The sequence below is a fragment of the Sarcophilus harrisii genome, chromosome 1, assembly GCF_902635505.1.
Source record: "Sarcophilus harrisii chromosome 1, mSarHar1.11, whole genome shotgun sequence".
NCBI classification, from domain to species: Eukaryota; Metazoa; Chordata; class Mammalia; order Dasyuromorphia; family Dasyuridae; genus Sarcophilus; species Sarcophilus harrisii.
In genome coordinates, this window is record NC_045426.1 from 221,837,374 (window position 1) to 221,858,641 (window position 21,268).

General features: G+C 32.5%; 1 pseudogene; it reads left to right on the plus strand.

The window, feature by feature from the left end:
• Positions 1-17,365, plus strand: part of LOC116419637 — a 149,108-nt pseudogene extending 131,743 nt beyond the window's left edge.
• Positions 17,366-21,268: the final 3,903 nt, after the last annotated feature.

The following is a 21,268-nucleotide window of genomic DNA, read 5'->3' on the forward strand; positions in this document are numbered from 1 at the left end:
GATCTCAGACAAAGTTGAAGCTAATATTTAATAGATTTTATCAAAAGAGAAAATCAGAGAAACCCCATTAAATGTCAGACATATTAATCAATATTGGTTTAGACTATTTAAAATAACTAGACAATATGAAGTTGGAATATTGCTGCTGTTTAAGAAATAATGAATTAATAGAATTAGAAAAATGTAGAAAAATCTCTTAGATTGGCTAGAATGACAGGGAAAGATAATGTTCAATGTTGGAGGGGATGTGGGAAAACAGGGACAATGATACATTGTTGGTGGAATTGTGAATACATCCAGCCATTCTAGAGAGCAATTTGTAACTATGCTCAAAAAGTTATCAAACTGTGCATACCCTTTGATCCAGCAGTGCTACTACTGGGCTTGTATCCCAAAGAGATACTAAAGAAGGGAAAGGGACCTATATGTGCCAAAATATTTGTGGCAGTCCTGTTTGTAGTGGCTAGAAACTGGAAAATGAATGGATGTTTATCAACTGGAGAATGGTTGAGTAAATTGTGGTATATGAGTGTTATGGAATATTATTGTTCTGTAAAAAATGACCAGCAGGATGAATCAGAGAGGATTGGAGAGACCTATATGAACTGATGCTGAGTGAAATGAGCAGGACCAGGAGACCACTATATACCTAAGTGACAATACAGCATGAGGATGTATGCTGACGGAAGTGAATTTCTTCAACAAAGAGAAGATCTAATTCAGTTTCAATTGATCAAGGATGGACAGAAGCAGCTACACCCAAAGAAACAACACTGGGAAATGAATATAAACTGTTTGCATTTTTGTTTTTCTTCCCAGGTTATTTTTTACCTTCTGCCAATTCTTCCTGTGCAACAAGGAAACTGTTCGGTTCCACACATATATATTGTATCTAGGATATACCATGACATATTCAACATGTATAGGACTGCTTGCCATATGGGGAAGGGGGTGAAGAGAGGGAGGGGAAAAGTTGGAATAGAAGTGAGTGCAAGGGATAATGTAAAAAAAATTACCCAGGCATGGATTCTGTCAATAAAAAGTTATAATAATAAAAAAAATAAATAAACAATAAACTCTAAGCCTACTACTGTTAAAAAAAAAAAGAAAAAGAAAAAGAAAAGAAAAATGTAGAAAGACCAGGATTTGAAATAAGGAAGATTTTAAAACCTTTAGAGAAACAGAGGACAAATAAGCATAGTGTGGTCTTACATAGATGTATATATATATATATATATATATATATATATATGCATGTATATGATTATATATGTTTATGTATAGGTGTGTGAATGCATGAGTGTGTGTATATATATGTGCATATGTTTATGTGTATCTATATATGTGTATGAATCTATATATATATATATATATATACATATGTGTGTATGTTTTGTCAGTAGCTGTATTTGATTGTAGTCTTCTGGGGATAAGGGGGAAGAAGCTGGAAAAAAAATAAGTAAAAAGTGAATAGCAGGTAATAAAAGAAAATGTACAAAGAAGCAAAAAATGACAACTCTAAACGCAATTTGTAGTATTTATTATATAGTCTTTCTTGAAATCGACATTTATAGCTTTATATTTTGAGTTCTTTCTTTTTTCTGCTGTGCAAATGACATTTTTCCCCTTCATCATTTTGCTTTTACATTTAAAATGCATCAATACATTTTTAAAAAGAAAAGTAATCAATGGAACAATTAATAATACTGTAATTACTGCATGAGGCCTTTTAGAATGATGTGTCACTTACAAAAGTACTATAAAAATGGTGTTTGTTGATGCTTGAAATAGTGGTTTGATTTTAATAAGAAATGAAAAAAAAGACAGGAGTGTGTTTGAGAACATAACTGAGTACATGCTTGTTCATAACCAGTATATTATAAAGGATAGACCATGATGATATTGAGAAACTATATATTAAGTGATAAATAAAATTTTGGTCCCCCAGTTCAACAATCAAAAGTTGACTTTAATTGTATCCTTAATTTCTGGATTTCTAAGGTTAAGAAATCATGTCATGCTTGATGATTTAAAAAGACTGATTGGAGAATTTAAGCACATAGAACAAAATATTCAAATACTGAAATGCTAGCTGCTATTAGAAAAAAATGTGTGTAAGTGACCCTGATTAAGTTTCACCCATCATTAAGTGAAACTCTCCCCATATAACATATACACAATCTGAATTAATTACTTAGTCTACATGAAATCTCACTCCACTAAAATTCCGGGCAGTTTCTTTTCTGGGCAATTAGCAATTGGTTTATTAATGAGAGCAGTAAATAATAAACTCATGGTCAGTGGGTTCTCTTGGTAAACAAAAATGAACCACAGATATCATCAAATGCTTAAATACCTTTAAAAACATATGTTTTCCTGGCAAGTTAGGATGAATATTGGCTGATGAACAAACATCAAAGGAGTAGACATATTAAAAATGTGATAAGGTAAAAGTCTTCAGTTTTTCCTCTTGAGACTTGATAAGGAAACTCAGCCTCCAGCACTCCAGAAAATAGAATCCATTTCCACACAAACCACTCACATTGAACAATGGAATTTCAAAGGTGACCTTTAGTATCTTAGTCCTGGAATTCATCTAGCTGAGATGCTATTTATACTTTGATCAGAAGTAAGGTCTTCTAGTTGTGTGGAGCCCTGCCCAAGAATGTTTTTGGGGGAAGGGAGAGGGAAGATTAGGCTAATCTCATTGTCATTCTTGGTGAGACTTCAAAGACTAAAGAAAAGAGCCTATTAATAACTAATGTACTAGTAATTGGTTATTTATAACAGAAAAATAATAATTTCTATTACTAATAAGACTAGGAATATTACAAGAGGTAACCTCTTTCAGATTTCTTGAAAATGCATCAGCATTTGAATTTAAGGCAATTTAAAAGAGAGAAAAGCTAGAATTTACTTTATCTTGTAGTTTTTAAAATATATATATATATTTTTTTTTTCTTTTAGCTAATTTTATCTATTAACAGATTGAAGACTTTAACAATGGAACATAGTGATTAATGCTTAGTGACTGTTAGGAAATATGTTTTGCTTCAGTTTTCTTTTCCTTAATATTCTTTTCTCGCATCCTATTCATTTAAAAATTAGAATACTAAGTACAATGTATGTAATTTTATTTAATTTTTTTCTAATTTGAACAAATTATTAGTACAGCTTTCTCTTCTAATTTATTTTGTTTGTTTTTATTTTGGAGGGCTTATCTATAATTCAGATAAGTGCTTATATTTTTATCATTTTTTTTATCTGCTACAATTTTAAATATTCTTTTTGGAATACTTTGTTTTTTCCAAATTTTATTTTTTTTCTTAAGTTTTGTTTAGTGCTGTTTTAGTTTCATAGTTATTCATTATACCATTTTCTAACTGATAGTACAAAAAATAAGTGCAAAAGTTTTGATGACCCTGACTAATTGCATTTCTCATGATTTTTATGAGCATAATTTGCTTAATGTTGTTTGAATGGTTATTTTTCTTTGTTTCATATGTTGATTTAACTATTTGCTTTTTAAAAAATGTACCACTTTTTTTTGCCAATGGCCATATGTCCATTGAATCAACATGATATAATTCTGTAAGGTTAGTGGACTTAATTTTTTTATTGGCTTTCTGAGTACTATAAATAAGGATTTGGAAAAACTGATCGTTTGTCAGATACTATTATGTTGTAAGAGTTTTGAAACTCTTAGATTTCTCCTGATAATACTATAGGAATAAATGTAACATAGGAGTCTGGAGATATTATTTAAAAATTGAAAAGTAATAAGAAAATTGCATCAAAAGTAATAAGAAAATTGCATCCAAAACTACCAAAAAGTTATGGGTTGCACAGTAATCTATGGTAAGGGAAAAAGAAAAAACATAAAAATCATGTATAATTTCAAAAATGATACCTTCCCTATGGGAAAGGCTAAGTCCAAATCTCTTTTATTAAAGCTCTGACATAAGTACAAGTTATGCATCTTTTCAACATAAACTCATATCCCTAAGTGGGGAAAAATGAAAAAACTGAATTAGCAAAGAGAAAAAAACAACACATATTGGCCTTGAACAATATGAGATTATTGATTCTTCAGACTCTAAAGTGGATCCAAAGAAATTTTACTTTAGTGACTCTTCAAAGCCAGAAGAATGCATTTGTTTTTTGATATGGAATCTCAATCAAAGTGAAGTTGTTTTCTAATTTCATTTGTGGAATATGGTATAAGCCAGAGGAACAACTCAGATAATATGTCTCAATAAACACCAGCGTTTTCTGTGAGTTCTTTTATCTGTAATGGAAGACAATCTGAAAAAATTGCTGGTTCATCACAGAGTACAGTATTCCATTAGTGTTGTATGTATCAGTACTGTCAGTGATGTTTCACTTTTTTATCATTACTAAAAGCAAAGGTATAGAAGTAAAATATATATGTAGATTATCAAATTTTGATGAAAATACAGAACAGCTCAATATTACAAGATACCCTGAACTATTTGTTAGACAACCAAGTTTTTTGTTTTGTTTTGTTTTGTTTGGCTTTTTGCAGAATTCACACACACACATATCTATATCTATATCTATATCTATATCTATGTCTATATCTATATCTATATCTACATATATATCTATATATCTAGACAAAACTATATTACTTTCATTAAGGAAGACACAGAAGACTAATTTTCTTTTCCATTTGGATTAGATCATTTCAAGTGTATGTCCCAAATCATGTCAGGTATATTGGCCACTTTCTAATGGGAGGCAGAAAAAGAAGTTTGATATGTGAATTATTTGGAACTTTTGCTGCATTTATATCATTTCATTTTCTTTGAAAACATACTCAAAGAACATGAGGAGAATATGTAAAATGTTTCATCAGAGAAAATTGATCTGAAACTGACAATTGATATGGCAGTTTTGAGAAGTGTCTGTCAAATATGTGTAAAATTCTATACACCAAAAGGTAAGCCCTAACCCAGAGAAGGTAAGAGTGTTTCTGAGTTGGCCATACAGAAAAAAATCTGTGAGATTTATCTTTTTTAGAGTTTGGTAGTTGTTTTCCCAAATTTGTTAAGTAACTATGCTGAGGGAAGGATCCATGAGTGAGGGAGTAAAATAAAAATAAATAACTCCACTGCTATTGTGAGATCATCTCACTCATGAACATATGATTTAAGGGAATGAGAAGCAGAAAAAAAAAATAATCAAATTGCTCTAAAACCTCTAAACTCATTTGGCCATCAATGAACAGACAAAGGTGAACAGGCTTCTCAAATTCACCTTTGTTGGCCTATTAAGGTTCATTCAAACCTTTTACACTTCATACAGATGTCAGCCTGGAGGAAATGGGAATGTTTTTGCCCCAAGAGAGAAATGATTACCAGAAATCAATTATTTAACACTAGACTAGACTTACTGACATTCACTATCATGCATGAATTGGTTTTGAGTCACTACAAATTTCAAAGACAATGTTTACAGAATCAATTTCTAAGTATGACTGATAATAATCCACTTATATATTATGGCCAATGCCAAATTAGATGTAATTTAACAGCACTAGCCAACTATGAATTCATTTCATAATGACAGTTATGAAAAATTAATAAGGATGCAGACATACTGTCATTTAGGTCATTTTATAACAAAACTGTGGTTGATATTTTGAAAAAGATAAAAGTCTACTGTGATTCCTCAGAGATCTGTGCTACTATCAGAAACTGAACTGAGATATAGAAAGCCAGAACAAAATTATGTACCATTGAACCAATCTTTTTTTTTTTCCTCTATTGTCTTTGATAATTGGCAGTTATTTGAAGAATGGAAAGAAGTGATACAAAAATTCAAGGAAATGATGCCAAAAGACTCAAGTTCCATTGAAGACATGTTAGTGTTAAAATGAAGTCAGAAATTTGAATTTTTCAATGGTATATTGCATCAAATAATGATTAATCTCATACATGGTTATGGGAAGCAGTTGTTGCTTCCCAGAATATATGGATGGATAGATGAATGGGTGAATAGATAGGTGAAAAATCATTAGTAAGGAAATATTGGACAGAGGACAAATGCTGGAGAGCAGACATGACTCTATGTGACCTCCTCTGATCTTCTCTCAAACCAACAGTAGATTAAGCCTTTAAACTGGTTTTAGAGTCAAAGAACCCACAGGTATATGGAGTACAACATATTTCCAGAAGATACCTTGGAGGAACTTCAGAAAAGATCTTTTTATAATGCACAGGGGGACAGTCTGCCAAGCCTAGACCACAGAACAAGGGAGTCAAGGAACTGGGATGGTGAGTCAGAGCATTGCAGCTTCCACATACCTGGAAAAGCCTCTCAAGCTACTCTGTCCTGGTTGTAAGCAGGTTTGGTAGATTTCCTATAAAAGGCAAAAAGTTTTATTTAAAAAAAAAAAGAATTTGGTAGACAAGCACCAGAATTTTGATTGAATAGTAGATATGGATTGATTGAATCTCAAAGGAGTTGTTACACTATGGTGTTAGAGAGAGTTCCTGGATGTGGTAATGAGGAGGAAGGTATCTTCTAACTCTCCCAGTTCAAGCAATGAGTCAAAGGAAATGAATGAATATATATCCAATATTGGAAAGGGAGTTGAGTCAGGTATCAATGTGAACCAAAATATGGAACAAGTGAGAACTGAAAAGGTTCAAGATAAAAACAACTTTTTTTTTCCTATGGAATGAATATTCCAGAGACTAAAGTTAAAGAAATGAGTAGTTGCCAAGTGGACCATTGGAGGTACAGTGTGACTGAGAAGAATCAGAATAAGGTTTGGGTGGTAAAGGACTAGTGAAGAAGATGTTGAACAATGGAGTTTGAATGACGAGAACTGATTATCAGAATCACTTGGATAGAGAGTGTATGATTAAAAGACATTTGTGTTTTGTTTTGTTTTTTTTTAATAATTGAGGAATGAGTTGGTAGTTTTTCTCTGAGCATTGTGAGAGGAGAATTACTTATTTCAACTCTACATTCTCCCTCTACCTGATGTGCTGTGTCTAATACACTGTATTTTGATTATAATAAGTACTTAATAAATGTTTGTTGAAGTTAAAATGAAAACCTCAAAAAAGTAACTCAGAGTCTCAGTAAAAAGAACTAAAGAAGGGCATCTTTGTGATCTCGGTGTTGAACTTGTCAAAAAACCCAAGGTTGGTATGATTAAGCTACCTAAATACTTTTGCCAAAAAGAATAAATCCTAGACAGAGACCAATTAATTAATGTCATTCTGAATAAGGATTTATGATTTTTTTCCACTGTGAAAGATCTGTCAGATAGCACAAGCTGTTGCTTTTGAAAGAGAATCTCTCTAAATAGCCAGATGACATAAAGGGGTGGATCCTTCAAGATGGTATACCATCTGGCCTGACTAGCACGTAAAACTAGCATCAACAAAGTGGAAATTGGCAAAGACAAATAGAATTGAATCTCTCAAGAACAACAGTGAAGACAGCTGGTGTGGCAGGTCAAAGCTGAAAAGTTCCAGTAGGAGATAAATGATAGCAGATGACCTATTAAAACCAGAAGGAACATGGCACTTGGAACTGAGCATGTGTTGAAGATAGTCAATCATATGGTTTTTAATGACTAAAAAAAATACCTCTTGGCCAAAAAGAGTAGTCATCATTTATCAACAAAAAGATGATGATATGAAGTGAGCAAAGGGATAATTTCAGTTTAAAAAGATCATTCATCGACATGTGAAAAATATATCTTCTCTCTCCCCAAAAGCAATGCAGATAACACCTACTCCTTTTGTCTAATATCTTTTTTCTGTATTCATATTTATTTTTTTCACAAAAATATTGGAAATCCTTTTTTATTATAGAATTTTTTGACCTTTTGCCACATTTATTAGAAACAGATGGTTTGAGCTCATTTCTAAAAAATGAAATAAATATATTTTCCTATGCTGAAATAATTTTCTAGACAAGTAACTATTTGGATAAAATAAATATTTACCTAAATAAATATTATCTTTTTTTTTCTTTTTTTTTGGAGCATGACCAGGTAAATACATTTTTCAATTCAACACATATGCACTTATTTATACATGGCATTTAAACAAATTGTAAACACATTAACTTCAGTAAAATACAAGAGCATATTCCAAGTGCTTGAAGATAAACATGAAGCTTAAAAAATAACTCTATGAATTAACAGACAGTTAAATAATCCAAACAAATATGTATTTTTTTCTTCAGGCAGTCAGTAAGCAAGGAATAAGCTTTTTACTATGTCAGTCACCAGCATTGGAAAGATAAAGATTATTTTTTTTGCCCTCAAAGAGATAAAATTCTAATGGATGAAATGATATGAAATCAACTAAGTATGCACAAGATATATACAGTGTAAATTCAAGGTTATCTCAAATGGAAAACATAAGAATCCAAGCAGAGGGGAGCAGGATAGGGAGAAAGGAAAGGGACCTGGAGAGCAAACATTTATTAAGGTCCTATTATGTTCCAGGTACTATACTAAGTACTCCACAAATACTAACTCTTCTGACAGTCCTATGAAATAGAAGCTATTATGATCTTCATTTCACAACTGAGCAAATTTAGGTAGATAGAGATTAAGTGATCTGCTCAGGCTTACCCTTACTAAATATGTGAGGGTGGATTGGACACAGACCTTCTTTACCCCAAATCAAACATCCTATCAGTTGTGCCACGAAGCTGTAACTTGAAAAATACCAGGGAAACTAGTACTTATAAATGGGAAGGGAGACCATACATGGCCTGGAGAGCATTGAACAAAAAATCATGGAGCCAGGAAGTAAAGTAAAACAGTGGAAGTAAGTAAAACATATTTTAAAATGATTTTGCATAAATGGGATAACAAACATTCAGGTTGAAGGTTATTGCTATTTCCTCAGTTATGTTTTATTGGTATTGATAAGGTTTCAAGATTTTGTGATTTCTCTGATAGTCTACTACCCTTCAGCTAATGTATGTATGTATTATTGTTTCATTTTCTTCACAACTGTATTCCAACTCAGATTCCCCTTTATAGATTTGTTCCAATCTAGTTTATTTTGCTGTCTTTACATTATTTAATTCCATTTCCCCTCCTACAAGTATACATAAAATTGTGATGTTAATGTCCTAAAATGTTTATTCTATTGATCTTGATAGGGAAAAAATATTACATGATTTTTTGCAAAACTTTCAACGTTTCCTTTGTCTGAATCTTTCTGTTTCTATGTTTAAATATTCATGGGATTGTTGGATATTTTGCCAAGCTTCTTTTTTAATTAAACAATTTTTATTTTTAATAATATCTTTTTATTTTCAAAATACTTGCAAAGATAGTTTCCAACATTCATCCTTGCAAAACCATGTTTCAAATTTTTATCCTTCCATCCCACCTATCCCCTCCCCCTAGACAGCAACTATTCCAATATATGTTAAACATGTGCAATTCTTCTAAACACATTTCCACATTTATCAGGCTGCACAATAAAAATCAGATCAAAAAGGAAAAAAAAGTGAGAAAGAAGAAACAAAGCAAGGAAACAACCACAAAAAGATGAAAATAATATGTTGTCATCCACATTCCTTCCCCACAGTCCTCTCTCTGGGTGCAGATGGCTTTCCCCATCCTGTCTATTGGAATTGGCTTGAATCACCTCATTGCTGAAAAGAGGTAAGTCCATCACAGTTAGTCTTCACATAGTCTTGTTCTCTTGGTTTTAGTCACTTCACTTAGTATCAGTTCATGCAAGTTTCTTCAGGTCTTTTTTGAAATTATTCTGCTGATTGTTTCCTACAGAAGGAATATTCCATTAAATTCATAGACCATAACTTATTCATCATTCCCCAACTGATAAGTAACCATTCAGTTTCCAGTTCCTTGCCACTTCAAAAAAGATTCTACAAACATTTTTGTACATATGGGTCTTTTCCCCTTTTTTATTACTTCTTTGGGATGTAGATTCAGTAGAGATATTGCTGGGTCAAAAAGTATGCACAGTTTGATAGCCCTTGGGCATAATTCCAAATTGCTCTCCAGAATGATGGGATTGGTTCATAAATTCACTAACAATGTATTTGGAGTTCTAGTTTTCTCACATCCCTCTAACATTTATATTTCTCTTTTCCTACCACCTTACTTAATCTAAGAGGTGTATAGTGGTACCTTGGAGTTGCCTCAATTTGCATTTCTCTAATAAATAGTGATTTAGAGCATTTTTCACATGATTAGAAATTACTTTAATTTCTTCATCAAAAAATTGTCTGTTCATATCCGTTGACTACATATCCATTGGAGGATTTGCCAAGATTCTTTAAACTGGTTCTACCCCCAACTGTTTTTTCTATGCTTTGACATAAAACTCCTCATAATAAGCTATTATTTCTCCTAAAATTTTGCAAATAAAATCACATTGTTACATAGTGTTTCTTTGATAGTTAATTTTCTACATTTTTCAAGTCAAATATTTGCTCATGAAAGTATTTTCTGAGCTTCTTTAATCTTTGTGTTAAATTTCATTGGTTAAATTTCCAGATAAGATCATTATGTTCATTGTTGATATCATATATATATATATATATATATATATATATATATATATATATATATATTATATTAATTTTTTCAACTAGTTATTCAAATTATTGAATTAATGTTTCAATTTTATATGATAGATTTTTTTTCTCCTCATCCCTTCTTATTCTTCTACTTTGTATTTTTTAAATTAATTCTCAGCAAGGAAGCAGAGCCAAGATAGCAAAATAAAGCAGGAACTCCTTTAGCTTTTTTAAATTTACCTCCAAACAACTATAAAATTCAGAGCAAAAAAAAAAAAAAATTATGGGGGCAGTTAGATCACAAAATGGATAGAGCACCAGCCCTCAAGTCAGGAGGACCTGAGTTCAAATGTGACCTCAGGCACTTAACATTTCCTAGCTGCTTGACCTGGGCAAATAACTTAATCCCAATTGTCTCAGAAAAAACAAAATTATGGAATACCAGAGCCAAGAAAAAGATGGGGTGAAACAATGTAATTTAAAAAAGTGGTGAGGAAAAATTTCTCATTTAAGTAAAAGGACAACACAATCAAGTGCAGATAGTATCTAAGGAAACCAGCAGCAGGCTCTGAGTCCCACCAAATAAGCAGGAGACCCTGAGGCCCAGCATAGGTCAGTGATGAAGGCCTGGGCACAGCAGACCACTAGCACATCATGGCAGCTATGAGATCTCATATCCCCAGTAAAAAGCCAGCAGCTAGATACCATTAACTTGGTGAAGCTTTGAAGCCTGGTGATATAGGTCAGTGACTAGCCCCTTGACACCCAATGCAAGAAACTTGGGATAGTATTTTCTCCAGTCCCCAGAAATTGAACTTGAATTTAAATATCACTAAATAAACTGGAAAAATGAGCAGGAGGAGAGAACCCGGTCATAGAAAATCACAGTGGGGACAAGGAAGATCAAAACACTAACTCAGAAACAGATAAAAATGTCAAAACACCCACATGCAAAGAACTCAAAATGTGGATTGAACTCATGTCTATTAAAGAAATCAGTCCTGGAAGGAATCATGTTTTTTTTTTTTTTTAATTAGGTAAGAAAGAGGAGAAAAATGGGAAGAAAATGAGATTAATGAAATTCAACAGCTTGATTAAGAAAACATAAAAAAGGAAAAAGGAAGCTCAAAAATCCACTAAAGAAAACAATTCTTTAAAAGGTAGATTTGGGCAAATGGAAACAGATGTGTGAAAGCTAATGGGGAAAAACAAGAAAACAAAAAAAAATCCCTAAAAATTAAAATTGGGCATATGGAAGTCATTGAGTCCATTATACTTTAATAACAAGTGAAATAAAATCAAAGGAATGAAGAAATAGAAGAGAATGTGATATGTCTCATTGGAAAAACAACTAATTTGGAAAATAGAAACAGGAGACAAGTTAAGAATTATTGGACTAGCTATGATGAAAAGAGAATGTAGGCATCATCTTTCAAAACATTACAAGAAAAATGGCATGATATTCTAGAACCGAGGATAACATAGAAAGCAAAAGAATCTACCAATCTCCTCCTGAAAGAAATTGCAATGTAAAAACTCCCAGCATTATTGTTGCTAGATTTTAGAACTCCCAATTAAAGAAGAAAATACTGCATGAAGTCAGAAAGAAGCAATTAAAATATCAAAAAGTCACTATTACACAGGATTTAGCACCTTATCTTTTAGATGATCAGAGGGCTTTAAATATTATATTCTGGAAGGCAAGGAAACAAGAATTACAAATAACCTATCCAGAAAAAGTGAGCATAATCCTTCAGAAGAAAAAATGGATATTCAATAAAACAGAGAACTTTCAAGCATTTCTGACGAAAAAAAAAGAGTTCTGAACAAAAATCTGATTTTCAAGAACAAGATGGAAGAGAAGCATAAAAAGATGCATAGGAAAGAAAAATTATAGCATAAATCAAGGTTAAATTATTTACATCCACATGCAAAAAAAAATAAGTATAAGCAGCAGTGAAACACATGACTAATCTGATCAAGACTGCTCCAAGACAATTCCAAAGCACTAATGATGAGTAATATCATCTGTATATATAGAGAGAACTGACATGTTCTGAATGCAGACTGAAGCATATTTTTATTTTATTTATTTTTATTTGCTTTGTGTTTTCTTTCCCAACATTTCCAATATGGAAATAGCTTTGGATAACTTTACATTTTTGGAACATCAATCACTTCTCCTTTTTCTGATGGATGAAACATAGTCTTGCATTACTAAAATATCTTTTCTTTTATATTTGATAATATTTTTCTTGATGGCTTATGAAACTTGTTTCTGAATTGATTATTAAATTTAAGCATTATGTAATTTGAAGCTCACAATTTTGTTTTGTTTCTTTTTTCCTGCCCATGGATAAACTGAATTATTTCATATTTCATTTTATACTATCATAGATATTGAAGTTATCTTCTATTATTTCATTCATTATGATAACAAGATTTTTTTTGTCCTCTTGAGTATTTCTGGGAAATTAATAATCTTTTGACTGTCTCTACATCTCCTATTTTGAGATCAGTACATTTTGTTTGTGTGATGAGCATGGATGGTTAGATTTTCTAAATGTTTTTCTTTCCTATCCTTTCTGAGGTTTTCTGTCATTTCTACGTATCTGCATTCCTAATCTATTATTCTTTTTTTCTTGTTTCTTTGGTGAGGTTACAATTACAAACTCATTTTCTGTTTGTTTGCAACTCATTATTTTTATGATTCAGAATATTTCATCAGATCTGATCATTCTCATTTATTTTTAAACCACTCAGAAAAAGCATGTTGTAGTAAAATATTTTCCTCAAATTCCAGAGGTTCTTCTGTCTCACCAAGTATTGGATCACTCTCCTTTATTTTACACTTTTATCCTTAGATGTCCAAAATCATTGATTAGATATGAGGCATTAATGACTATTATTGATTTATCTGTTTGTGTTCAATATCTTTGAAATTTCTGCTTTCTCAACTTTGAATACTTCCAGTATTTTTCCTGTTGTTTTCCTTATCACTCACTTCCTAATTCCCAACTCTCTGTTTGTGGTTCCCTTTGTGGGTGGATCTCAAGTACTTCTACTTCCTTTCATGCTAGATCACTTATGGTATTTTGTCCTGGGTCTCTGCCCCAAATTACTTTGGTCAAAAATTGCCAATATTGGCTCTATATGCTTTCCAACAAAATTGGTGGAGTACTATAGAGTCCAGAGCACTCAGTGGTCTATCTTATTGACCTATCTCACTAGTTCTATTCTTCAGTGATTCAGAATTAGTTATGCCCAGCGCTAGCTTTGCAGTATGCAATATTGATCTTTCCTAGTTGCAGCACCTGACAAGTTTTTGCTCTTTAAGGGCATTGACCAAGCAGACTATTGAAGCCGGAACAAAATTCTGTAGCCCAGAAATAGTATCTTCATAACACTGAAAAGAAGGGAGGACTGGTATAAAGAAGTGGGTTTCAATATAAGCTCTTATCATGTTTTTTGAGTTTGCTAGTGCAACCTTGCTGCCAGAAATATAAGAAGTCGAGGAGGGATACTAAGTGAGCTAAGAGTAATGGATATTAGCTCACCCTCCTTTTGAATTCTGGGCATCCTAATTCATGGAAACAAAGGAGGCTGTTCTACCTTTAGTATATAATTTTTGTTTTGGAAAACTTTAAGAGGATGTGGGCATTGGAGAATATGTCTCATTGGCCATCTTATTGCTGACATAACCTGAAAGTTCATATATTGCATTCTTTCTTTTAATATTTAGTCATTGTCATGTTCAGCATGAAGCAATTCTTTTCTTGAAGTTTTTTATCATATATTTCAGTGCCCAACATAATAAGCACTTAAGTCCTTTTTCACTATTGCCTGTCTTGGACCTAAACTAATCTATGATATTTTTCTATCTATCTGTCTGTTTATCTGTCTGTCTATCTCCCTATCATTACAATAACCCCTCAGTGTTCTATAATTAATTTGAAAATAAGTTGCCAATCTATAGTGATAAAGAAAGTTTCCTCACCCGGGAACTCTATATACTAATGAAATCACAAGTTGAGTAGTTAGCTATTTCTATTGTCTCTGATGGATACTGAAGGCAGATTTACTACTTTGAAAAGAGAAGGAACATGCTCAATGGACTTGTCTCACTAGCTTCCAGTAACTGCCAACTACTAGTTCAGTCTGTTCTCTATTCCAGGTGTTCTTGTCAGATATTTTTCAGGCTAAGTGCTCACATGTTTATGCCTGGGCAAAAATCTCATCCTCTAAAATATCTTTTCAAATCTCTTTAGAAATTCTCTTTCAGAATGCAATTCTATCAAACTGTCATAGTGACTCCTAGGATCTTTCTCTGATAGAAAGTAACTTTAATTCCCTCTAGAAAAGTATTCCTTCCTTTTGATATTTTTCTCAAAGATATAGCATCAGTGCCCAAATGCTGTATGGGAGACTATACTTCAACTAAAATACACTAGTAAAAGTGATTTCCAAATTTGCAATTTTATAGTTTGTGCAAAATAAAAACATTTATATCTTCAGTCCACTTCAGATGCCCCTTGTATATTGTGTGCTTTAGCGATAATGTCTGCAACAAACCATTTCCACCTGATGTAATACTAGTATTTGAGATTGTTCACATACATTCATGTTTCTGGAAGGATCAAAGTATGAAACACTTGCTCTGCTAGATTCTATATCCAGAGAATTATCATAACAATGCCAATTAGTATTGAATTGCAACTCTATGTTGCATATTCTTAGCAATAATTTAATTACTAGGTGAGGTTACTAACCCAACCAATTGTAATTGTAATGTATAATTAGGAAGTATTTTAGTGTTGCTGTAAAGCTTCCAAAATTGTCACAGTGATCTCAGGGAACATAGGTTCACTGTATATAACCCTTGCTTTGATGTTGACCCAAACCCTAAACCAAGTGTTTAAAATATGGATATTGGATTAGGCTTTTAAAAAGTTGTTTTGATACTAAAAATAATGATAATGATATAAGGACTGTAACTTCTATAAGGTTGTTCTTTACTATTTCATATTTTAAAATGTTTCAGAAAACTTTGGTCATCATCCAAAATAAAGAAAAACATTCGGTTATTTTTTTGTATCATTTGTAATTAAGTTATGGTGTCCTTGGACAGTAAAACAAGAAACAATTCTGTTTTCACAACTAATGAGATTGAAAAAGGAGCATCCTTGGACTAAAGCGTTGGACAAAGTGAAAGTGACCTACTTTCATATTTGGAGTAGTCACAAAATCTTTTCAGTAAAATTCATTCCCATTATTTGTCTTTCTATCAATACACTAGTGAAAACATACAATTATTGTTTGAGAAAGCTGAATGTTAATATTATTTCCTTGTGCAAATCAGTAGTTTAATACAATGAAAAGAAAACTATTATTTATAAGAGAAATTCTACACAGTTGAATTTTTGGGGAAATTCCATTTTATTTCTATCATATTTCTCATATGTGCCTCAAGGACAAAGCAAGTCCTTCAGTGATTTGACCTATGTTACTAATTCAAAGAAAATATATATGGAATGATATATTTGTGAAAAAAAAATCTTAAAGTTTTCCTTTGTGCCATGTAATAGGAAATTATAGTAGATAAGAACAATCTCTACTTGTTCTAACCTGATCAGTGTACTGGATAGCCAAATTTATATCTTGGACAATCAATTTCTTGGAATTACAAAGCTATTTAGGTCACTACATTGGCATTTTTTCTTAACTTTTCCCCCACCTTAAATAGACCTTCTTATTGAGTCTGTAATGATCCAATCCTTTGTAATTAAAGATCCCACTTGTCAACAGAAACAAAATTCTTCTTCCCTAGAAATTTCAAATGAAATATTTGCTTTATTTGTACAGAGAATAGGCATTGATTTACTTTTGCTACTATAATTAAATACAAGCTTCCAATTTTATAAGTAATAATAAGAATGAATAACAACAAAAGAATAAATGATTTTTGTTTTCAGTGAAAATACCTTTAATAATTTTTCATTAATTTATCAAATTTTTCCTGAGGCAATTGGGGTTAAGTGACTTACCAGGGTCACACAGCTAAAAAGTGTTAAGTGTCTGAGGCCGGATTTGAACTCAGGTCCTCCTGACTTCAGGGCTAGTGCCCTATCCAGTCTGACACTTAGCTGCCTCTTGATAAGTATATATATTTTTTTAAGCAAACAAACAAAAAGAAAAATGAAAATGGCAGTAATTCTCTAGGTTATTAGATTAGGTTATTAGAGTTTTACCAAAGGTTTGTTTTTAATTGAAGGGTTCTACCATTTTGGAAAAGTTTGAGACTGTTAGAATAGAGACAAAGATATCAGAAAGAAAACAAAAACCTGTAGCATCTCTCAGGATCTAGAACCGGGCGGATAAGGGCGGAGAAGTCCCGACTTTCTAACTCTTCCTTCCCTCTTTATCAATATTATTCGAGCCTCAAAATAGTCTTGACTGCTACAATTCGTAAAGATAAGAAGTGAAAACCCCGAAGAAAATCTGCAGTCTCGCCAAAAAGGTTGGTTCCGGGCCGGGGGATCAGACAGACCGGGAGAAATTGGTTCGAGGAGGTCTCAAACCGAGGGGAAGGCAAGATCTCAGACAAGCGGCAGCCCCAACCCCGTCGGGCCTTTGGGGGGGATCCCACGGCAGGGAGGACGGCGGGTTAGCCTCCAGTCTGCGCAGTGGGGAGCTCGGCTTGGGGCCAAACTTTCCAGGGCCGAGGATCAGGCGAGACACTCAGAGTTTGTGGCGGTCGCGTTCCCAATCAGCTAAACTCAAGTCCAAAGAGGCCCGCCTGGGGTGAACTTCACCACTTAGCCAGCCGAGAGCAACGATAATCCCTAGCCCCACTAAGAGTTTAATAGCTCGGCCAGTGCTGAATCCACTTCCTGTTGGGGAAGGGCCTCACCCAGAGCACTCCCATACCTCAGCCAAATCTTTTTACATCTTTCCCTGCTCTGAGGGGCTGGTAACCCCTTTTGGAGACCACCCTAAACTTTTCAAAATGAAAATAAAAAGATGAAAAGAAAATCGACAGCTTCTATGCAGAAAAGAGCAGGTCAGCAAACCTGAAGAGACCTCAAACAGCAAAATGCACGACTGTCCTCCTTACATAAGTTATAGAAGAGACCATTAAAGTCTAAAAGAGTTAGAAGATAAATGGGGAAAGGAAAGAGAAGCCCAAGGGAAGCAACAACCCAAAAACGAATTGAAAAAAAAAAACTCAGGAAAGTAAGAATTGGTTGGAAAAAAAGAATTCACTAGAAAGTAGGATTTGAATTGGAAAGACAAAGAACCCAAAAGAAAGAGGATCTGTGAATTGAAAAGACAAAGAAACACCAAGAAAGTAGGATCTGTGAATTGAAAAAAGAAATAATTACTAAAAAAAAAAATTAGTGAAATGGAAAAAAATTACAGACCAAAACAATACATTCAAAACCAATTGGACATATAAGAAAGAAGAAAAAAGCTATTGAAGAAAATAATTTTAAAATTAGAACTGAAAAATTGAAACTAATGATTCATTGAGACAGCAAAATCAGTCAAAAACAAAAATGACAAACTGGAAAACCAGAATTATCTACTCAAAAACGACAGATTGGAAAAAGATCAGGAGAGATAACAGGATTATTGGGACTTGAAAACTATGATGAAAAAAAAGAGCCTAGATACTATTTTAAAAGAAATCATCAAAGAGAACTGCCCGGGATGTAATAGAACGAAGGTAAAAAGGCATTGAAAGAATTCATCGAAACCTTCGAAAGAAACTAAAATAAAAACCCCAAAAACCAAATTTAGAACTACGATTAAGGAAAAATTTTAAAGCAGCCAAAACCATTTAAATACCGGGGTGCCACAATAAAGGATCAAAGATCTGGCTGCCTTACATTAAAGGAAAGAAGGGCCTGAAATGATTTCCGAAAGGCACAAGAACTTGAGATGCAGCCAAGAATAATACCAGCTTTTGAGATTTTCCAGGAAGAAGATGGAATTTAATGAAAAAATGAATTCCATTTGTTTCTGAAGAAAAAAACGAACTAAAAAAAAATTTGATTCCAAAAAGAACTAAGAGATGCAGAAAGGTAAAATAACCTTGAAATTGTATTTTGTTGTGGATATAAAAAGAATACATGTATAATTTGATTTATTTGAATAAATAAAAAAGGGAAGTAGATATGGAAAAGGAATGGCAGAATAAGGTGGGAAGGAGGGAAAAAGGGGAAACCACATCCACAAAGAAAGGAAACTTATCATATCTGAGGAATTTAGAGAGGGGAGGAACAGTGGAATCTTACCTCATCAAGTTCCAAAAGAAAAATAATTGACATTTGTTTTAGAGAAAATTTTCTCGCCTCATTAAAAGGGGGAGGAAAAAGGAAAAGAAAAAGAGAATAAGGGAAGGAAGGGGAAAAGACTCAAAGTGGGGGAGGAGGGATTATAAAGGGATAAGTACTATACAAGAGGGGTCATAAGTTTAAAAGGGGAAAGAGGGTTGGGGGAGGGAAAAGTAAAGCAAATCTGGGGTTATTAGGATGGCAGGAAAACAGATTTAGTAATTCTAACCGTAAATGTAATGGGATGAACTCCCCCATAAAGAGGGGGATAGCAATGGCAAAGTCAGAACCCCAATATGTTTTTAAAAAACACATCTAAAGGGGGATAATAGAGTAAAAAGAAAAGGCTGGAGCAAAATCTATTATGCTTCAGGTGAAGCAAAAAAAGGGGGGAAATCCTTATCTCAGATCAAGCAAAAGAAAATTGATCTAATTAAAAGAGATAAGGAAGGTAACTACATCCTGCTAAAGGGTACATAAAAATGAAGCAATATAATATTAAACATATATGCACAAGTGGTATGGACCAACTTCCAAAGGAGAAGTTAAGAGAGTTGCAAGAAGAAAAGACAACAAAACTGTAATAGTAGGAGATCCAACCTTGCCCTCAAATTAGACAAATCAAACCAGAAAACAAATAAGAAAGAAAAAAAAGTAAATAGAATAAGAAAATTTAGGATATTGGTCTTTGGAAAATTGAATGGAGATAGAAGGAATATACTTTCTTCCCGCGTTCATGAACCTATTCAAAATTGACCATATTTGGACATAAAGACCTAAATTAAATGCAAGGCGAAATAGTAAATCTTTCTTTTCAGATCATGATGCAATAAAACTACATTCAACAAAAGTTAGGGGGAAATAGAAAAAAGTAATTGGAAACTAAACAATCCATCTTAAAAAATGATTGGGTGAAGAGCAAATTATAGATACAATTAATAATTTATAAGATAATGACAATGATGGACATCATACCAAAATTTGTGGGATGCAGCCAAAGGGTAATAAGAGGGAATTTTATATCCTTAGAGGCTTACTTGAATAAAAAGAAAGAAAAGATTAATGAATTCTTAACTAAAAAAAAACTAAAAAAAGACCAAATTAAAACCCCCCAATCAAATACTAAATTGGAAAATTTAAAATTAAAAGGAAATTAAAAAAATTGAAAGTAAAAAAAACTTTAATAATTAATAAAACTAAGAGTTGGTTTATGAAAAGCCAATAAAATAGATGTTTTGGTAAATCTGATTAGAAAAAGGAGGGAGGAAAGAAATTAGTAGTCTTAAAAATGAAAAGGAGAACTTTCCACCAATGAAGAAAATTAGAAAATAATAAGGAATTATTTTGCTCAACTTTATGCCAATAAATTTGATAACCTAAGTGAAATGGATGACTATCCAAAAATACAGACTTCCCAGATAAAAGAAAGGTAAATTGTTTGAATAGTCCCATTTCAGAAAAAGAAATAGAACGGAATTAAACAACTCCCTAAGAAAAAACCCCGGAAGATGGATTTATATGAATTTTACAAACATTTAAAAAAATTGGCCCCAATGCTATATAAATTATTTGATAAAATAGGGGAATGAAGGAGTCCTACCAAATCTTCATAAAAATGGTATGATACCAAACCAGGTAGGTGAAAACAAGAAAGAAAATTATAGACCAACTCCTAATGAAATTGATGCTAAAATCTTAAATAAGATATTAGCAAAAAGATGAAAATCATCCCAAGATAATAATTGATCAAGTAGGTTTATACCAGGAATGCAGGGGTGGTCAATATTAGGAAAATATCAATATAATTGGCCTTTTAAAAATTAACAAAACCAATGATCATTTCAATAGATGCAGAAAACATTTGATAAAATCCAACATCCATTCCTATTAAAAACATTGGAGTATAGGAATAAATGGACTTTTCCTTAAAATAATACAGCATCTATTTAAAACCATCAGTAAGCATCATATGTAATGGAAAAACTGCAACCCTTCCCAATAAGATCTGGAGGAAACAAGGTTGCCCCTACCGTTAAATATTTAATATTGTATTAGAAAGCTATATAGCAATAAGAGCTGAGAAAAGTTAAAGGAATAAGAAGAAAATGAGGAAGCCAAATATCACTCTTTGCCGATGACATGATGGTATACTTAGAGAACCCCGAATTTCTAAAAGTTAAGAAATAACCAAACTTTTTAAAAGGTGGTTATAAAAAAACCCACATAAGTCATCAGCATTTTTATATCCTAAAAAATCCAACGTCAGAGTTACAAAAGAAATTCCATTTAAAGTAACTACTGATAATATAAAATATTTAGGAATCTATCCCAAGGGAAATTAGAAACTTTATGACAAAATTCAGACCACTTTT